Source organism: Peromyscus californicus, unplaced genomic scaffold (assembly GCF_007827085.1).
Source record: "Peromyscus californicus insignis strain IS unplaced genomic scaffold, ASM782708v3 Scaffold_3__1_contigs__length_106647218, whole genome shotgun sequence".
Lineage (NCBI taxonomy): Eukaryota > Metazoa > Chordata > Mammalia > Rodentia > Cricetidae > Peromyscus > Peromyscus californicus.
The window spans coordinates 56,588,869-56,609,192 of record NW_026294551.1 but is presented as its reverse complement, the minus strand read 5'-3'; the positions used below and the strand labels follow the sequence as shown (position 1 = coordinate 56,609,192).

The 20,324-nt window shown below is 42.3% G+C and overlaps 1 protein-coding gene and 1 long non-coding RNA gene across 3 annotated transcripts in view; one reads left to right on the top strand and one right to left on the bottom strand.

Annotated features, from left to right (window-relative positions):
• The window catches only part of Shisa6 (shisa family member 6), a 314,399-nt gene that overhangs the window by 65,603 nt on the left and 228,472 nt on the right, over window positions 1–20,324 (bottom strand). The window lies entirely within an intron of this gene.
• The window catches only part of LOC128121857 (uncharacterized), a 223,959-nt gene that overhangs the window by 105,719 nt on the left and 97,916 nt on the right, over window positions 1–20,324 (top strand). The window lies entirely within an intron of this gene.

The following is a 20,324-nucleotide window of genomic DNA, read 5'->3' as shown; positions in this document are numbered from 1 at the left end:
AGGCAAACCACTGGTTCAGACTCCTTGATGACAGATTCTTTGTGGCCTGCAGGGAAGCTGGTCTGAATAAGAAGTATCTAGAAAGTTCCCACCCCTAAGGCCAGACTCCAGGTTTTCTGGAGGGGTGGATGCAAGCTAATTTTATTCCAGGCTGGAACTGAAAATGAATGGCAGACCAGAGAGGGCATTTACAAGAGGGTCCCGGTGTCAGCAAATTGTTACACTGAATTGTTTCCCATGTCAGGCAGAGCACGGGGCATCAGTGTGCTCTGCCTGAGGCTAATCCTACTGTTCGGTGCTTTGTCAATGTGTTCTGGATGGAGCCTGATGATGAGCTCATGATTATGACAGAGGGCCTCTTTCTGTTCCTGCTCCCAGTACTTTAGCAAGATTTTCTAGGTAACCAAGGTAAGACTGTGCCTGTCAGTCCTCCCCTATTCTCCTTGTAACCACATCCCACACACTCCCTGGGAAGGATGCTTAAGTCTAATTGTGATAAGCTAATGAAAATGAGAAAGTGCTGGTGTTTGGGTATGTGTCCAAGAGATTCATGTGGGAAAGACTACTGGAAAGTGATGGAAGCTTTAAGAGGGGTAGGGCCTTCTGGGAGGTCCTTAGGTCATTGTGGGTGAGTCCTCAATATGGAGTAGAGGATTCTAATCTCCCCCTTTTTTTCCTGGCTGATGACACAAATGGCTTTGCTCCTCTAAAGGCACCCACCCTGATGTGCTTGTTCTACCACAAGTCCCATACGATGAGGACACTCAATCACAGTGTCCAAAGGTGAACCAGAGCAAGCCTTTTCTCTTTATGATGTAATTATCTCAAGTATGTTGTTATACTGACAACAAGCTGACAAACACAGAAAGTTTCTGTTGTGAATGGTGGAAATGGGCAATGGAAACCAACCTTTCACTCTACCTTCCCAGCTTTGGTTGGTACATTTCATGACAGTCTCCCCATCCCGCCATGGCTGTTAGAGGAAAGGGAGAGACTGCCAGATCCTGTGGCTTCATTCAGTCTCTTGGGGACTGCTGAGAGGGTGGAGATAGTCCACCTGGGCAAAAGCAAGACCACACATGTGTTCAGACAAGACAGCCAAGTTTCCTTTAGTCCATAGGTGAGAGGTGAGCAAACTCTTACTGTATAGGCTCAGAGACTCCATATTTCGGTCTGGGTAGGTTCTACATCACTGCTATTCAGCTTTGCCATTGTGGCTCCACAGCAGCCACAGACAATGTGTAAACACATGGTGTGATTGTGTCTCATGAAGAGTGTGTACAGAGCAGATGGATCTACAGGGTGGTCACATTGTTGTCTGACCTCCAGGCTTGAGTGATGTGGTGTACCAGTGGAAACATACTATGGCAGTCTATTTTCTGTGCCCTCTTCTTGGGTCAGTGCTGGATTTCTCCACTCCTGGAGGTGTGACAGCAGCTGCTGATGAAGAAAATGACATGGCCCTTTAAGATTCCCTCTGGAGCCCTGACATCAGGTTTTGGAGTGAAAGAAGAGGGAAGGAAACTATCTCAGCATGCCCATCTGTGATCAAACATTGGGTGGAGTTTCTACTGTTTATTCTATAATTCTGTAAACAACAGAGTTCAACAGCTATTAACATGGAACTTGCATCATCATCTAGGGTGATTTAATGAACTGGAATAAATTGGGACATCAAAGAAGCATCCATATGAGAACAAATCTACTGGAACACAATAATCACAGGCAAGGTAGGGGATGGACAGAAGGTCTACTCATGGATCATGAAAGACAATATGTACATATATGTGTATCTATATCTATATCTATATCTATATCTACATTGCCATAAAAAGTATGTTATTTTCAGGAACATGTGTAGACATGGTGAACATTACAGAAGGTGAAGTCAGCCCAAGCAAAGCAAATACCACATAGATCACATGATCACACACGTAAGAGCTGAAGTTGGTCACATGGAATCAAAGAGTGGAGTAGTGGTTGCCAGAGTCTGGGTAGGACATGGGCGAAGGAGATAGGAGACAGGATGCTTCCCCAGGACAGCAGTGCACTTGCATAGGGGAGATAAGGCCTGCAGATTCTACAGCCCAGTCCTTTGACTATGGTTGACAGCGACGATGGCTAACAGATCATCAAAATGGCTAGTAGAGAGAATTTTTTTTGAGACAGGGTTTTCTGTGTTCCCCAAGCTGTCTTTAAATTCATGATCCTCCTTACTCAGTTTCCCAGGTAGCTGGGATTAAAGATGTGTATGACCACAGCCAGCAGTAGAGAGAATTTTGAATGTTCCCAATACACAAAAACACTAAATGGCAATAAACTCTCCAGGAAAGTGTGCATAGGTTCCTGTGCCATTTTATACATGGCACTCGAACATCTGCAGAACTTGCTATCTGTTGAGAGTCCTGGAATCCTCCATGCATGGGGAGCAATGATGATTTATTCATTCATTGTGCAGTATTTAGTATGCTTCTAGTGGAGGAGTTTCATGATTGCCACTTGAATATCTGCCCATTCTGTGCTAGGCCTTGGGTAGGCATTGTGGCTTGGAGGAAGAAAAAAAGAAACCCTATTCTTGCTCCGGGGAGTTCATAGTGTAGTTAACAGAAAGGAAAACAATTACAGTACAGTGAGGCAATTGTGGTGACATTCCCAAGCAAACAGTTCTATAGATTGACAAGTGGATACAACATGTCTTCGAAGGCGGAGAAGGACATGCACAATGCAGTGCCTGAAGGAAGGAATTCACTCACTTCAAGGCAGAGTACCTTTGGCTACCTTTCACCTGCTTAGAATCCCAGTGAGCCCTGGTCCTGGGCCTCTCAGGCACGTTTGTATAAATGAAGAAGGGCCCATTCAAAGAAAAAGCCTCCCCCTCTTTGCTTCTTACAGCAGTTTTTGTTTATCTCATTATCTCCCAACCTGAAGAACAGGACCATCTGGCATGCGGGCATGTTAACAAGATCATAAATTAGGAGGAGAAATGGAGCCAGATTTCCATAATGGTCGCAAGACAGAAATCAACAGCACTGCACAGCAATGGAGTCTGCTTGGAAGGTAGGGTGGGAGACAGCAAAATGAAAATGCCTCAGCACATCCAGCCTGAATGAAAAACACAAATCCAGACTCATTTACAAGGAGTGTGTCAAAAATAAGAAAAGTGCTGGCCAAGCATCTCTCCTCCTTTTCTTCTCTCCCCTCCCCCTACTTCTGGCCTTCTCCATCTGCCCCTGGAAACCGGACCAACTTGAACTCTCCCTGTACTCAGAGATCATTATTGTAATAATCATGTGGAAATTCATTTTGAAGGGGGAAAGATTCACCCATGCATTAGACTGTCTGTCTGGGCCAGAACTGGGGGCAGCCTTGAACAATTGCTCCATGGTATCCCTGGGACTCCGAGTATCTGCAGGAACTCTGCACCTTGGCTGTGGTCAGGACAACTGTGGTTAGTGTGAGAGACCTGGTCCAACAGACAACTGCATGTGAGTGTGTCCCGTGCAGCTGCACACACACCCAGCTCACCCTGCATCCACAACCAGTAAGTACGTCATCTTGGTCTCTTGGCCCAGCTATTGCCTCCTTCCCAGTGGTTTGTTAAATACCCCATGAATGGGTGGTGGGGCTGGCCTCCCTGTCTGCTGTCTACTCTTCTCACATTTTTTGCCTCCTTGGAAACTCAGAGTATTCCTTTTTCTCCCAGTAACAAAAAATACTACTTCCCTTAAAAATATTTTTAATCACATGTATGTGTGTGGGTGTGTGCTTGTGAGTGTAGTCAGGGGTTGCAGGTTCCCTTGGTGCTAGAACTCAAACTCTGGTCCTGTGCAGAACAGTAGACACTGTTAGCCATTGATCTACTGTTAAGCACTGGTTGTGCTTACAGAAGGCTCCGAGAGAGAAGGGCCTATCCTTTTCAAAAATCAGGAGTGTATGTGATTGATAGACTGCACTGAGTAAAACCAGATGCATGCTGCCTGGTTCCACAAGCCTAAAAGTAACTACTGTTTTCTTTTTGTTGTTGTTGTTGTTGTTTTGTTTGTTTTTTTGAGACAGGGTTTCTCTGTGTAGTTTTTGTGCCCATCCTGGATCTTGCGCTGTAGACCAGGCTGGCCTTGAACTCACAGAGATCTGCCTGGCTCTGCCTCCCGAATGCTGGGATTAAAGGCATATGCCACCACCTCCCGGGGGTAACCACTGTTCTCTGTTCGACGCCCCCCCCCCCATACACACACACAGACACACACCTTCTTCTGGGATGACTGACTTTGGAGAGGTTTGCATCATTCCCAGGGAGCCTGCAAGCCCATCTCTGTTCAGTGTGCTTATTCTCGGGATGGCAATTTTTCCAATCTCTCCCCTGAGTTTTCCCTATTCAATTTCCCTATTCTTTTTTAAACTTTTTAAAAAGTCAGTTTGATAAGGTACAACTTTGATGGTTCCATAGACAATTGTTCTTGCTTTGGACGTGAAAAGTCCTGTATTCCTATCTGTGTCTCCCGTCCCATTTTGTACGTTCGGCCGCTTTTCTTGTTCTTTCTCATTAATGCAGATACACGCTTTGTCTATTTTATGTGTACTGTGTTTAATCCACAATTCTGGGACCGACTAATCAATCCTCCTCTGTAATTTATTAATTTCTGCTTTTATCTTTATCAATTATGCACTCCCAGCTTCCTTGGATTTATTTCGTGCATCCTTCCACTATGGGGTCGTTTATTCGTTTTCATTTGCTTCTTTGATTTTTTTTTTCCCCTCAACTCATGACATCTTCTTTATAGTCTAACTCAAGGTCAGACTGTCAATGTCTCCTGCCCCCCTAGCAGAGAAAATGATTTCACTTCTCTGTAGGTTAGTGGTGTCAATATTTAATCACTGAATACTCGGGTAAGTCTAATCGCATTCTTTGGATTCTGGATTGCTCAAGAAACATTTCTCCCTTTAGTATTTTTTTGTGTGAACATTTTCTTCAACTCTATGTTTGCTTCAAGTATTTGTGTGTGACCTCATCGTGTGGGGAAGGAGTTGGTCTGCCAGGTCTTTCTTACGCGTGTCACCACGGCTCCTCCCAAAGTGCCCCATCACCAGGCTCCTGTGTCAACACTGCGTCCATTTAACTTGTGCATCTTTGGTGCTAACCGTTAACAACCAGCTCTTATAGTTTTGGTGTAAATATGCTATAGTTCTAAGTCCCACCGATAATGTAAGCCAATCGTATTTCCTGATCCTTGAAGATGCTGTTATTTAATGCAGGAGATAGATCACCTTTGTCCAGTTTTGCTTTTTTTATTATTATTATTTTCATGTTTATATTTTCTTGCTATTTGCATTATTTCAGAGCATTACTTTTATGAGATCATTTTTTTTTGGTTGATAAATGTTTATTTGTTTGATATGGTTATCCTTCTATTATATAATACTTAGCCCTACAAGTAGTTACTTAAATTGTACACATTATCAGTGTACCTTCTTTTTATAGCTATTGAAGTCTGTATGAAGCAGTCACTAATGATGCATGGGGAAGGGCACAGATTCCGTACCTTCATGTCTTTTTCCTTCTCTCACACAGAATGACCCATTTCGTCCTGTCCAATACTGTAGTTATCTCTGCATTGTGGTGATTGATTCATTTGTTTGTAGGTTCTGTGAATCACAATATTTGCATGCCTTTCATGGAGATCAAATCCAGAGCCTCCCCACACTCCATTTCTTTATTGCATTGATGACAATTCGACCTCTTTAAGTAACTTTTAGTTTCACCCTCAAGGGCAGAGTCTATTCTTATGCTACCGACTCGCTGTGTAGTTATCACAGAATTTTGTTGGTTGCAGGGCTGGGAGGGGATGCTAAAGCACCTTCTATTAGGCAAGTGCTCTGAGCTATACCCCAGCCCTACATGAAATATCTTAGTGTACTGGGGGCTTGCCGTTTACCATCTTGGAATTCGTGCACATCTGAGAAAGTCTTTGTTTTGTCTTGAAAAGTAAATGGCTTCTTGCTTGGCGAATGTGTTCTCGGATCAAAGCTATTCCCGCTGGGTATTGCCACCTTCTGGAATTTACATAGCTTTTTGCTGTGGGAATCACCGTGGCAAATTCCACTTGTTTTCCTTTGTTGGTAGCTTTTTCTTTGTTAATTCTTTACCTAGACATTTGTTGAATTATTTTATTATTCTTAATTTAAAAAACTATAAAACCTATATTGAATATAAATAATATAATACAATAGTTAATAGCTTGTGCCTGGGGAGCCCGTTCCACCTACCTCTTCAAGTTTTCCTAATTTGAGATAAATTTTCTTCCACTCTGTCCTGTGTTTGTCTGGTCAAATTCATTTGTATTCGAAGTCTTTGCCTAGATGTTGCTTTCACTCTGGAAGCTCCAGATCTTTCCTCTGGCCTTCTTCAAGCATCTGGAACATCTGCAGGCTGCACTTTACTCCCTGTTGGTTTGGGTTCTGGAGTGGTTGAGCTGCTTGCTGTTGGCTGTCATTTCCGGTGGTATCCTCTGCCTCCTTTCTTCCCTTCGTTATCTCTCCGTGGGCTTAAGCAATCTTCCATCTGTCCTCGTTCACTCTGTTTCATCTAACACTTTATTCAAAATATGGTCTTCTCCATTTTAATCCAGCAAATGCTATCTAATATGTTTAATACACAGTTCTAATTATTTTCAATCATTTTATTCTAATTCTCATCGACACAAGAACTACAGCTCTCATCTTACAAGGACTAAGAGATAGTTTATTCTGGAGCATGGCCCAGGATCTCTGATCCAGGTTACCCTAAATTCCATGTTCCAGCATGGAAGAATTTTTATGAAGTTTTATAAAACAAATAAATTCATAAGTCAAAGCAAGTTTAAACTGTGTTGGTGGGTACATCTGAGAGGCGGGTACCAAGAGATGGAGAGTGTATTGCTATAGGCCCAAGATGTTATCGGAGCTTTTGAGTTGGTGGAAACTAGTGGTCTGCTAAGTTAATAGTTTCTAAGAGCTTTCTATTTATTAGTTATAGGATGTTAGTTCTGATATACAAGGAAGCAAAGAATGGCTGTTCTAAAGGGGGTGAGTGGCCTCTGGACTGCAGCACCCAATCTCCTCACAGTGCTGCAGTTCTGATCCATCTGTCTCTGCAGACACAGCATCCTTCCTAGAGTTCTTGTTCATATTCATTAACATCTACTATCATTTTATATAAATCATGTTTGTAATATAATTCATCTGCTTCATCTTTAACTGGTTTATCTTTAAATAAAACAGTTCTCTCTATCCGAACCAGCCCCAGAAATAGTACTGACAACTTCTCCTAAGGACCCTCCTCATCCATCCTAGGTGTGTGTGTGGGGGGGTGTCCCCACTTGGATAATAAGTTGATGCAAATTTAAATACATCTATATCAGTGCTCATGGAGCCAGAAAATCATGTGCATAGATTATGGGTGGGAGCATGATCGCTGTGATATGTCTTTTCTGCCAAGGCTGAGCCTTTCCTGGCTACAAGGACAATGTGGAGTGCTGTCCTACATTGGCTACAAGAAGTGCTCCACATTTAGGGTTGAGAACCAGGTGAATGGAGAGGCCTGCTTCTGAGGATCAATTTCTTGAATAGGATGTCACCTAGCCAACTCCTATTCATTGTTTTGATTTCTGTTTCATTCATTCATTCATTCATTCATTCATTCATTCATTCACTCATTTACTCATGTTTTTGATTCATTCAACAAGTTCCTCAAATTAGTGCCAGACATAAAACTACATATCCAAGGAAGTTCAAAGGCCACTGAATAGGATAAATTACAACACAAAACTCCAGACGTTTTCAGCCTGCAGAACATTAAAGATTTAAAAAATCCCCAGAGAAGTGGGAGTATTAGAGCTTTACCTCCAGAGAATCAAAGATAAAAATTATATCTAATTCTCAGAAATGGCTAACAGAAAGAGACTAAAGTGAAATATTTAAGCTATTAAAATAATAAAGCCACATGAACATTCTGTATCCTACAAAACTGAGCCTCAAAAGTGATGGAGAAATGAAGACTTCCTTAGCCAATCAAAAATTAAGCTATGTTGCCAGCAGACCTGCCTTCCATGGAATATTAAAAGGAGTTCTTCAGAGAAGGAATTCTGGCATAAATAGTTACTCACATTTACATAAAGAGAGGAAGGGTCTGGGCTCGCAAGGTGGCGTATGAAGATGATATGACAGTCCATAATTTATATGTGCCCAATAACACTGCACTAAACTATAGGATATCAAAAAAGAACTGTGAGGAGAAATAGATCAATCACCTCTTGTAGATGGAAACCTGTAAGAAACGGACAAATAGAAAAGCAAAAGAAATCATCCAGGGCACAGTTGAATTAAACAACAATAAAAGTTATCTGGTTGCAATGGGCATCCACAGACCATTTCATCCAGCAACAGCAGAATACACATGTTCATAAAACTCACAGGAAATACTCACCAAGATAGAGTACTTCTGGGGCATGAAATGCACCTGAATACTATTTCTTTTACATATGAAACTAACAGTGTCTTCACTCAGACAACAGAGAATTAAATCCAAAACCAACAGCAAAAAGACAACTATATTACCCATAAACACACCACCACTAGACAACTCATTTCTAAATAATACAAAGCCAAACAATAAGTTTCAAAAGAAACCAGAAGATGTTTTGAAGTAATTGAAAGTGAAAACACAGCTTATTAAAATTTGTGTTATTCAACAAAAGCAGTTCTTAGAGAGAACTTTATACCATTGAATGTTTATGTCATGAATGAAGATAGACCCCAAATTAGTCACCATCCATTTTCACTTTAAGAACCAGGCAAAGGAAAAGCAGAAGAAAAGATTTGAAAATTAGGATGGAGGTCACTACAAATGAGGACAAGAAATCAACAAAATCAGAAGCTTATTCTTTGAGAAGATAAGTAAAAGGAGTTGATCTCTAGCCAGGCTGCATGAGAAGGGAACAGATAGAGAACATGAGTTACTAATATCAAATCTCAGTAGCATTGAAAAACAGTGCTTTATACAGTTCCATGCCCTCACGCTTGCTATCCAAAATGAAATGGATCAACTTCTTGGAAAATAATCTGCCAAAATGGACACAAGAAGAAAGAGGCAGTTTGAATAATTTGGTATATGTTTGATAAACTGAAAATAGCCAATAGTATTATGCAGATATGAACCCTGAGCTACAGGAACAACTAGTCTGGTGAGATATGCCCAGTGATGCAATAGCGGCATGAATATTATGAAAGTAACCAATCACTTTTTGATTGGATTTAAGACCCATACCACAAGACAGAACTCATGCTTAGCACCATTATCAGGGCCAAAAATCTGAGGACAGGTAAGTCGCAGGTAAGCCCTAGGGGAGAACACACTGCTATTATTCTGCTAGATTGACATGGTGTTAAGCCAATCCTAAAGCCTTATCAGTATACTTATAGATAAACACAAATCTCAACCCTCCACAGAAAATCTTTTTGTAGTGAATGTTGAGTAACACAGGCACTCACAAATGGTCAGTGTGCATAGAATAAGAGATTTTGGATTGCTCACACCTTACATATGACACCTATATCACATCCACTCTTCTCAAAACTCAGCAAATATTGTAGAAAAGGGGCTGAAAGATAGGGGAAGTGGAGGAGTGCAGAGAAATGGTGTTTCCAGACACAAATGAGCAGTTATACATAGGAACTAACAGTGATTATGACAGCACACACAGGCCTGCATGAGACCTAGCTGGGCAAAATCTCAGCATGAAGCAGGGAAGTGGTTAGGAAATCCCAATCCTAGCTTAGATGCTATTGGCATCCAATGGCTGCTGGGAAAAGAAGTCTGTTTTCTTTAGGGATGCTGCTGAGGGGGCTACCTATGCTACAGCAGATGGCCCTACACCCTTGCACATACTGGCAGCCCTAATAAATCCCAGTGGGGAGGGAGAGAAACAACAGAGGGAGAGGGAGAGAGGGGGAGGGGAGGGGAAGGGGGAGAGAGAGATATAACATGAAATTAGGAGGGATTAGTGATAGTGAAGATAGGAAAAGGAACTGAAATGAAGGGCATGGGGGCATGGATTTGATCCAAACATATTATACCCATGTATGAAATTTTCAATCAATAAAAACATGATGAATAAGCTTCCAAAACAGACCACCAGCCCCAGATGCATCTATGGGTGAATTACAGCAAGCATTTAAGGAAGAAATTACAATAATTCTACCAACTTGCTTTCAGAGATTAGAAGCAGGAGGAAGATTTCCTAGTTCAGTATTAAGCTAATCCCAGAAGAAAATGTTATAAGAAAACTACCAATATCTCCCGATAGCATAGGACATAGTCCCAAGTGTCAGCAAACAGAACTACATGGAATAGAATAACTTCTGTATACCAAGGGAAATTATTACAAGAATGAGCAGCCAGCCTACAGGGTGAGAGACAAGGGATTGCAATCTAGAAAATATAAAGAACTGCAGAGATAAAACACATACACACACACACACACACACACACACACACACACACACACACACGTATGCACACATGCATGTACACAAGCCAACAAACCCCACAAGCTTCCAGGAAGTAAATGAGCTAATGAAATGAACAGAAAATTCTCAAAAGAAGAAATAAAGGGCTGGTAAGATGTCTTAACAGGTAAAGACACTTGCCACTAAGCCTGATGACCTGAGCTCGGTCCCTAGGACCCACCTGGTAGAAAGAGAGAACCAACACCTATGATATCTTTTGCATAAGTACATATACACACAAATGAACAAACAAACAAACAAATAATAAATAAATATTGAAATTTTAAAAGAAACATGAGTGGCCAATAATATTTTTTCATGTTCATGATTTTTAGCCATCAAGAAAATTAAACCTACTTTGTGATTCTATCTCACTCTAGTCAAAATGTCTCTAATGAAGGAAAATAAAGAAATCAAACAGGACAGCAAATGCTGTTCAGCATGTGTGTAAAGAAGAACCCTTATTTACTTCACTGCTGGTGGGAGTGTAAATTAGTCAAGCCATTATAGAAATTAATATGGAAATTCCTCAGATATTTAAACTAGAACTACCATTTGACCCAATTCCACCACTCCTGGACACATGCCCAAAGGACTTTATCCTACCACAGAGATACGTGCACATTCATGTTTACTGCTTCTCTATTTACAGTAGTCAGGAATTGGAACCAGTCTAGATGTCCCTCGACAAGAGAATGGATAATGACAATGGGCATAAATATACAATGAAACTTTGCTTAGCTGTGTTATTATATAAAGTTTGCAGGAAAATGGATGAATCTAGAAAGTATTAAATTGGGGTGATCCAGAATTCAGAAATACAGAAGTTTCATGTTTTCTCTTGTCTATGGATCCTGACTTTTAATGTTTGCATATATGCAAATTAGGGGTGTGAGCATGGGTATACCTTTTGAAAGGAGGGGAATAATTGGTGCTGGGAAATGAGTGGGTAGGCAAAAGGGTGGCAAGAGAATAGGGAGAGTCCAGAATCAAGACTACCATGTGAAAGAAGCCATTGGTTAGAACCCCTTCCCCACTTCTTTACATGTAACAGAGTGTATGTGAGAAAACTCTTGATGTACAAACACATGAGAAGGCAGATGCTACACACATGACCTATAAAGAAACTTGTGGCCCAGCGCGTTGGAGCAGGTTCCTTTCTCCAGCTCACTAGCCCACTCCAATTCTAGCTTCTTTTTTTAAAGATTTATTTATTTATTATGTATACAGAAGAGGGTGTCAGATCTCATTGCAGATGGTTGTGAGCCACCATATGGGTGCTGGGAATTGAACTCAGGACCTCTGGAAGAGCATTCAGTGCCCTTAACCTCTGAGCCATCTCTCCAGCCCCCCAATTCTAGCTTTTATCTTTCTTAATCCACTACCTCCTTTATGCAACTGTCTCTGAGTCTCTGTCCTATTCATTGTTTGGAGACACTTCAGCGAGTGCTCTCCAAACTCAGATCTGCACCTACAATAAAAAAGGCTCGTGTTATATATGAAAGCAAAAAGGAAGCTACATGGATGGAAGGGCGCATAGCTGAAGGGGGTTTGGAGAGAAGCGTGAGGAAAAGAAACAACAAAGCAAAATTTGCTTGAAAATGCCATTCTGAAGCCTAATTCCTTATATGCTAATAAAAATAGTTTTAAGAAAAAGGAAAGTACAAGTATCTTGCCTCTTTATAATATAAATAGGCATAATAGGTATAAATAGTAATTTATACCCAAACCCCTCACAGTATTGAATCAAATGCAATAACACACAAGACCTTATTATATTCCATGACCAGATGGAGCTTAATCCAGGTATTCAGGCTCTTCAGCATTCAAGAATCAATTCATGTACCCATTGTTTCACTGAGCAGACCCAGTAAAGTTATACTATCAAACCAATAGACACAGAAACACTATTTGGAAAAATCCAATGCCCATTCATGATTTAAAAATATCCCCTCAGGAAACTAAAGGAGAACTTCAACTTAATAAATAATATTTGCAAAAACCCAAACCTCAAAAATATTCAATAACAAAAACATGAAGCTTTCCCACTAAGATCAAGATCAAGACCAACACATTGCCCACTCACTGTTTCTTTTCAGCACTGTGCTGAAGTATTGGTTGATACAGTATGATGAGGAAATGAGGCAGAGGCCATACTTGATTGTAAAGGAAGAAATAAAAATGTCTTTGCAAATGGTGTGATCATCTTTGACAAAAACACTCGTGGAATTAATAAGTAATTAAAACAAGGTCATAGGATACAGGATCAATAAATGAAAGTCTATCATGAGCTGGGAAGATGGCCTAGTGGCTAAAGTCCTTGCCATGCAAACATTAAGACCTGAGTTCAGATCCCCAACATTGGTGTAAATGCAGGGTAGGTGCAACACCCTGCCTTGCGGTAAATCCCAGCACTTAGGGAGCAGAGATGGAAACTCCCAGGGTAAACTGGTTCCCTGGGCTGGCTGAAATTGGTGAGCTCTGTATTCAGTGAGAGACCTTGCTTCAATAAATGAAGTAGAAAACAACTGAGGAAAACACACAGTGCTGACTTTGGACAACACACCTGCACACTGTGTGGTCCCCCACATGAACATACATGCATATGCATGTGCAAAAAGAGATAATAATGACTTTTCAGTGCCAGTAAACACGTGGGGTTCACAAGTTAAAAAAGAAAACATAAGATGGCTTGCATCAGGACTCAAAATCTGAAATAGCATAATTCAAACGGAACATCTATATGAGAAATTCTGTCAGTCTCTGGTGGATGAAATCCAAGAACCAAGCAGAGGAATATTTTGTATTCACTGGTAGGAAGACTCAATATTGTGAAAAATGTCAGCTCTTCCCAACTTGATCTACAGTTGTGGTACAATCCTACATTATACTACATTGATAATTTATTAATAAATTGACTCTGAAGTTTATAAGTGAGAAACTAAAAGCCCAGAATAGTGAAAACATTAGTGAAGTAGAAAAAAAGAGGACAGATACAGGACCCCCTACTTCAAGACTAACCACGAAGCCACAGAAATCAGAGCACTGTGGTATTGGAGGACTTACAGTCCAACGGAACAAAACAGAGCTCATGGAAGTGAACCTACACAGCCAATGTTAACTGAACTGTTACAAAGTAGGAGAATAGCACAATGGAGTCATGACCGTCTCCAGCAGGTGCTGCTGGAACTTCTGAACATCCACAGAGATGACAACATCAGTCGAGACAGATCTTCCACCCTTCACAAAGTTAACTCAGAATAAATTAATGGACCTAAATGAAACACTCAAAACCATCAAACCCCTAGGAGATAACATAGGAGAAAACCTAGACGACCACGAATGATAATGACTCCAAAGGTGTGATCTATGAAAACAAAACCAATTGGTAGGCTAGTCCTCGTTAACGTTAAAAATTCTGTGCAAAAGACACTTTTGAGTATCTAAAACGACAAGGTATAGACTGGGAGCAAGCATTCAGAAAGCATTTTATAAGGACTGTCAAGCAGCACATATACAGAGCTCTTAGCATTCCACAAACTGCACAAAGGAGTTAATTTTAAAAGGAGGGTGAGGAGATGGCTCAATGGTTAAGAGCACTTGCTGCTCTTGCAGAGGACTTGGGTTCCATTCTCAGAACCTACAAGGTGGCTCAAAAATGTTCTTAACTCCAGTTCCAGGGGATCCTGACAACTCATGGCTCTGTGGACATCAAACATACATCTAGTACACATGCACACATGCAGACAAATGTATGTTCATATAAAATTAATAGAATTAAAAAGATTAAAAATAAAAATTTAAAATGGGTGAAAGATATTAACACTTCATCAAAGAAGATGTACAGATGGAAATTAGAGAAATGTAAATTCAAGCAGTGAGATGCCATGATACAGGTAAGAGAATGCTCACCACAATCTGAAACACTGACTGCTTTGATACTGATGAAGATGTGGAACAATGGACCTCTCACATGACTGGTGTAAACATGACATGGCATACCCACTTTGGAGGACAGCCTGGTGTCTTCTTCCTGAACTGAAGACACACCTATTATACCAACAATTACAAGCCTTCATTCATATTACCCAAAGAGGTTGAAAGCTCAATTCCACGATTACTCATAGTTATCCAGACTTCGAAGCAACCAAGCCACCCTTCATTTAGTGAATGCATAAGTGAACTATGGTGTATCCAGACAACAAAACATTATCCGGGACTAAAAAGAGGTGAACTATTAGCCAGGAAAAGATGTGAAGAAACATAAATGTATAGTGCCAAGTGAATGGGCCCATCTGAAGAAGCTGCTGCTACGTAATTTCAAGTATAGCTATCCAGAAAGTATAAGACCACTGAGCCAGCAGAAAATGTCAGTAATTGCTGAGGTTGGAAGTGGACAGATGAACAGATGAAGCACAGGTTTGTAGTGCAAGAGAAATATTCTATTGGTTTCTATGATATGTCCAAATCACAGAACGAATGTAGACGGCCAAGACTGAACCCTAATGCAAACTACATCCCCAGTGGTAATGGCATATCAATGTCATTGTAGCATCTGTAATAAATGTGGGATATGCTGATAAAGGAAGCCATGCATGTGAGGCTGGAAGACATACATGGGCAATTTCTCTACCTTCCTATTATACGTACAGAGTGCAGGCCAGGCACAGTGCTAGTTACACCACATCTCCTTATTCTGCTTTCCTTCCCGTAGTTCAAACAGGCTCAAAAGTACCATCTTGGAGTTATAGATGACATGCTGTTCTATAACCTTCAGAGGATAACCAAAAGGGCAAGTACCATTACTTTAGAGAGAAACAGCAAAGGCTTCCTCTCAGTGGGTGGCATTTGAATTCAGACAAATAGGAAGGAGCCTGGTGCATCAGAGACTGGAAAGGAGGCCAGTATGTTTACCTTCCACTGGCTCTCTAGGCTCTAACCTACCATCTCTACTCTACCAAGCTCCTTGACACTTTGTCACCAAGAGAGCTGGCTCACTGGAGAGAACCAGTAGGAGTCTGAAGGGTGGACAGAGGTCATTTGGGCTGTACACCACCAGCTGCTATCCACAAGGAACACTCTTGTATGTGGTGCCTTCTTGGCTTTCCTGGGTTCCAGTACCTAGCCCACCCTTTATCTCTTAGTTACAGGGCCTACAACAGCTCACCACCATTGTTAGCTCTTAGGAACTGCCCCATCCTTTGTGGATTCCCTGAAATTATGCTCACAGTTCCCTCAAATGCCATTGCTTCCTTCCAGAAGGGAACAATGGGATGTGACCTCACACATTTGTTTAGAAGTGAGATGATCGCTCTGCCCCGAGTTAGCATGACCCCAGTGCTTAATGCACTGAATTAGTGTCTCCCGCACATCTTCCTGGCTTTGTTCTTTTATTCTTGTTGCAAAAGCTACTAGTGGAGTTTGGGAGATGTGATGCCCACTGTCTGGAAGACTGGCTCCTGGCCGTTACTCAGGAATGTGTCACCATCCTTATGGGGAGAGAATCAAAACTGATGGGCTCCATGTGACCTTGGGGCCCCCTTCATAGCAATGCTCATCCTCAGCCAGAACAAGCTGAAGAGCATCAGCAGTCTTCTGAATGTGTCTCCAGGGACTGGTACTATAAGGAATGTTCCCTGGAGAAGCTCCTGACCTCCTTCTCACTGTGTGTGCATAATTGGTCATTTGAAATAGGGAGGCTCAGAGTGGAAAAAATGGCAGCAGTGCTCCAAATTGGCCAGACTGTGTGAACAGAGCCAAGGGTAGTGGAGGCTTTACTCTGAGACAGAACCTTGATGGTCCCAGGATGGGTGAGTGCATTTGCCTGCTCGGATTGTCCAGGGCAAACAAACTGTCACAGACTGGGTATTCTAAACTATGGTGAGGAACACAATGCCTTCCCATTCTGGAGGCTTGAGGTCCAGGATCCAGATGCCATCAGGGTTGGTTTCCCTGAGATCTTTCTCCTTGGGTTGCAGGTGGTACCTGTTCTGTCTCCTTGACCTCTGTGCATATGGAGAGCCCTGTGGTTCTGTCTGTTCTTATAAGTTCACCAGCTCTCTAGGCTGAGAGTCCCATCCTCATGGTCATATTTAACCCCAGTTACCTCTTTTAAGAGCTTTACTTCTGAATACAGACATGCAGAAGGGAAAAGCTTCAGCATATGTATTGGGGGCGGGGGAGGAGATGACAAATTCCATTCCTAACAGTGAAGAGATGCAGAGGTGAAAGTCCATTACTGAGGCCAGGTGGGAGACAGAATAGAAAAAGTTGCTTCTGTGTGTCACTGCAGTCTAAGAGTGAAGCATAGCGGAGGGGGGGGGGGGGAGAAGGAGGAAGAAAGAGGAGGGGTCTGTGCTTGGGAGAGGGGTCCAAGAAGGAAACACGGAGATTGCCTCCTGTGTGGTCCATGCAGGCCAAGTGATGGCAGCATCTTCAACTCCTCTGCCTTGTTCCCCTTGGTAAAGGGGGCAGTAAACTGTTTTCTACCACTGCTGTGGCAAGCCAGCATAAATCTTAACACAATGCAGATTTATTTCCTGGCAATGCTGGAAGGCAGAAGCTCACAGGAGACTCACTGAGCTGAAATCAAGGTGTCACCAGGCTGGGTTCTCCCTGGAGGCTCCAGTGGTAATTCCTCCCTTGCCCTAGAGCCTTTCTGCATCCTTGGCTCTTGGCTTCTTCCTCCATTTTCATAGCCAGCAGTACAGCATCTCCCATACTCTCTCCCTAACTCATGTTCTCTCTCAGTCGGTGACTATTGGCAATCCGTGATCACCTTCCTATTCTATATCTGCTTTGACATCTGAGGTACCATATTAGTAAGTCTGGGAAATAGGATGTGGGCATCTTCTGAAGCCATTGCTTTGCTGCTACCATGAGCTAATTCTGCTTATACCATAAGCTGCATTCTGTGCTTAGAAAGGCACTGGGTGCCAAAGAAATGGTGGAAACCACATCTCCCAGATCATGGTGAAGTAGTGGTTGAGGATTCTTTTGGAACACTCTACCCTGCTCAAATGTGATTGAAGAGCTAGATGAATGGGAACCAGTGGGGGCAGATGAGCACTTCCAGCCTCAGCACCAGATTTGAAAAGTGTTTGATTCCCCACATCAAATGCACTCTCGACTTGAAAACCCAAGATGGCTCAGAGCTGGACATCATAGCTGCCTAACCACGTGGGTCGTGGGTTCAGAGTTCAGGGAGATTATGCAGGGAAGTTAGGTCTTTCATGGTTGGCACAGGGTATCCCACATGCAGACGTTGACATGTGTCTGGATAGCAGCTTCAGGGGTGAGAATTGTTGCTTAGCTTGCAGAATCACATTATCCTTTCTCCAAAATGTAACAAGGGGCTTCTAGCTTCTCTCTCATGAGAAGCAGGCTTAGACCAGCCTGTGGATCCAGGCCCTGTCTTGTGAGAGCCCAGATATAACCTTAGAGAAGCAAGGCCCCCTTTCTCCTCAGATCAGTATTAAGATGGACAGCAGCCTCCAGGCCTCCTTCATTCTCCCTGTCCAACAGGATCAGGCACAGTAACCCACTTTTACATGAGCCCTAGCACATGGGCTGTGCTGGGAGGTTGCCCTCGGCAGGTTCTGTCCTCACTTAAAAATCTGGGCCTTGTCATGAACAGCCTGTCTCCTGTGACCCAGCTAAGATACCTCAAGCAGATAGAAGCTCTGGCTGTACCCTAGCTTAAGGTCAGGCCAGTGAATCTCTAGGAGCCATGTGGGCAAAGGCTCAGGACAGTTAGGAAAATCCAGTGGGGAGCTGGCCTGGGGAGTAGGGGGTAGGAAGAAGAGGGGACAGGAAGAAGGCAAGGCAAATGGGCAATGATGGAACCAATCAGGGAGTAGAGGGAAGCAGAGTGAATAAACTCATCTCCCTGAAGTTGTTGAATTAGGAAAATTAAGAATATAAATTAAATACTGCATCTGTTCTTGGAGGTCCCTTCCAGCATTAACATTTTTATGCTTTTATAAGCTTCCGGGGGAAAAATAAACCAACCACTAATATCAAGGAGATTTTGAGGGCTTTAAAAGGTTTTAGGAGCTGTATCTAACAGGAACAAGGATGTTTGCTCCATATCCCAGAAAGCCTACAGGGAAAAACGAGCACTTGATGCTCCACAATCTGAGTGGAGGCTTAGCCTAAGCAAACCTGCGTCCAGACACTTATACTGGATCCGCTCAACTGCACTAAGCCCTGGAGCAGGGAGATTGCTTTCCTCTTATATCACATGAAGAGACTCCTTAATCCATCACATATCCTCACTCAGAGAGGGGTGAAGCAGTTTTGAGAGAGTGGGAAGCCTCCTTTTGAACTCTTGATGCGATCTGGTCCTATAGGATGCTCAGAGGTCCTGAAAGGAACCAGATTTGGATATCACAGTGGGTGGGGGTGTGGTCCTCATTCATCTCACCATCTTCACACCATCTTCTGGTCATCCTTCTGCTGTGCAGGAACTAAGTTACCCTACATGGCTTTCTTTACCATGAGAGAAATAACTGAAGGAACAGGTAAGTCAGCAGCATATAATATGTTACACTGATGTGGTGTCTATACCTATAGCCTTCCCATGGACAAGGTAACAGAAATTACAGGCAGTTTTAGAATGTATAAACTGAAGGTGATTTATCCTTTGTATTAAATATGAACTGTCTTCCAGGTGAGGACTGGTGTGAGCGTGCTCATCCTTTAGTTTAATTTAAATCTCAGATGTCTCCTAAACGCCCTTGCATTGAAGGTTGGGTCCAACTTGGTGTCATTGGAAGAAGGCAGAATCTTCAAGAGGTCTGTCTTAGTGGGAGGTATTTGCATCATCAGAAATATTCCCTTGAAGGGGAATGTGAGGCCCTTGTCTTTCATCCTGCCATTGCTTCCTGGTCATGAAGTAAGTGGCTTTATTCTGTACAAGTTCCTGCCAAGATCTTCCACCACAAGCCCAAAGCCATGGGAACCAGGGATCATGAACTCAAACCTCTAAAACTGTGGACCCAAACAAACCTTTCTCCCTGTATGCTGGTTATATGATGTGTTTGCTGTGGGAACTGGAAAACTAAATAAATAGCCTTTATAAAACCCTGAGGCTAAGAGCAGTACTTGGACAGAGGAGATGTTAATTATATATTAATTGAATTAATGAATATGTGGGACATAAATAAATCCTCAAACCCATAAGAGCCAACTCTGTTCAGAGTATGAATCAATAAATGTTTCTAGTATTCCCCTTAAGTCATTGACTGTAAACAGTGAGTGGAAAGTTCTATTTTCAGGGCTTCTTGAATTCCTTTATGGATGCTGAGTTGGAGCCCAGAGAGATGACATTACTAAATGAAATTCAGGACATGGAAAGAGTAAGGTTAGATGGGAGAGGTGGCCCTAGGTATAGGATCTGGTCTGCACAAACCTCAGTAAGCAGAAAGAAGGAAGCTCCAGCCCTTGCTGGAGGCAGAGAGAGGAAAAGTCCCTATGGGGGCGATGACCAATTTATTTCTGTATTGCACAGTGTCTGAAATAAAGTCCGAAAAATTGTCTTGCCACCTGCCATCATTCATTCTTTTAACCCCAAATTTTCAGAGTAAATGCTTATGAAATCACATATAAGTACATCTTTGGAGGTTAGGCAGAGGGGAGGGTAGATAGCATCTGGGCTGGAAGAGAGAGGGGGGAGGGAGAGAGGTGTCTCCTGACTGAAGTACAAAGACCACAGTCACCTGGGAATGGGTGAGGACGCATACAATGGCAGGAGACTGATATTACCTCCCTTAAGGATGTCC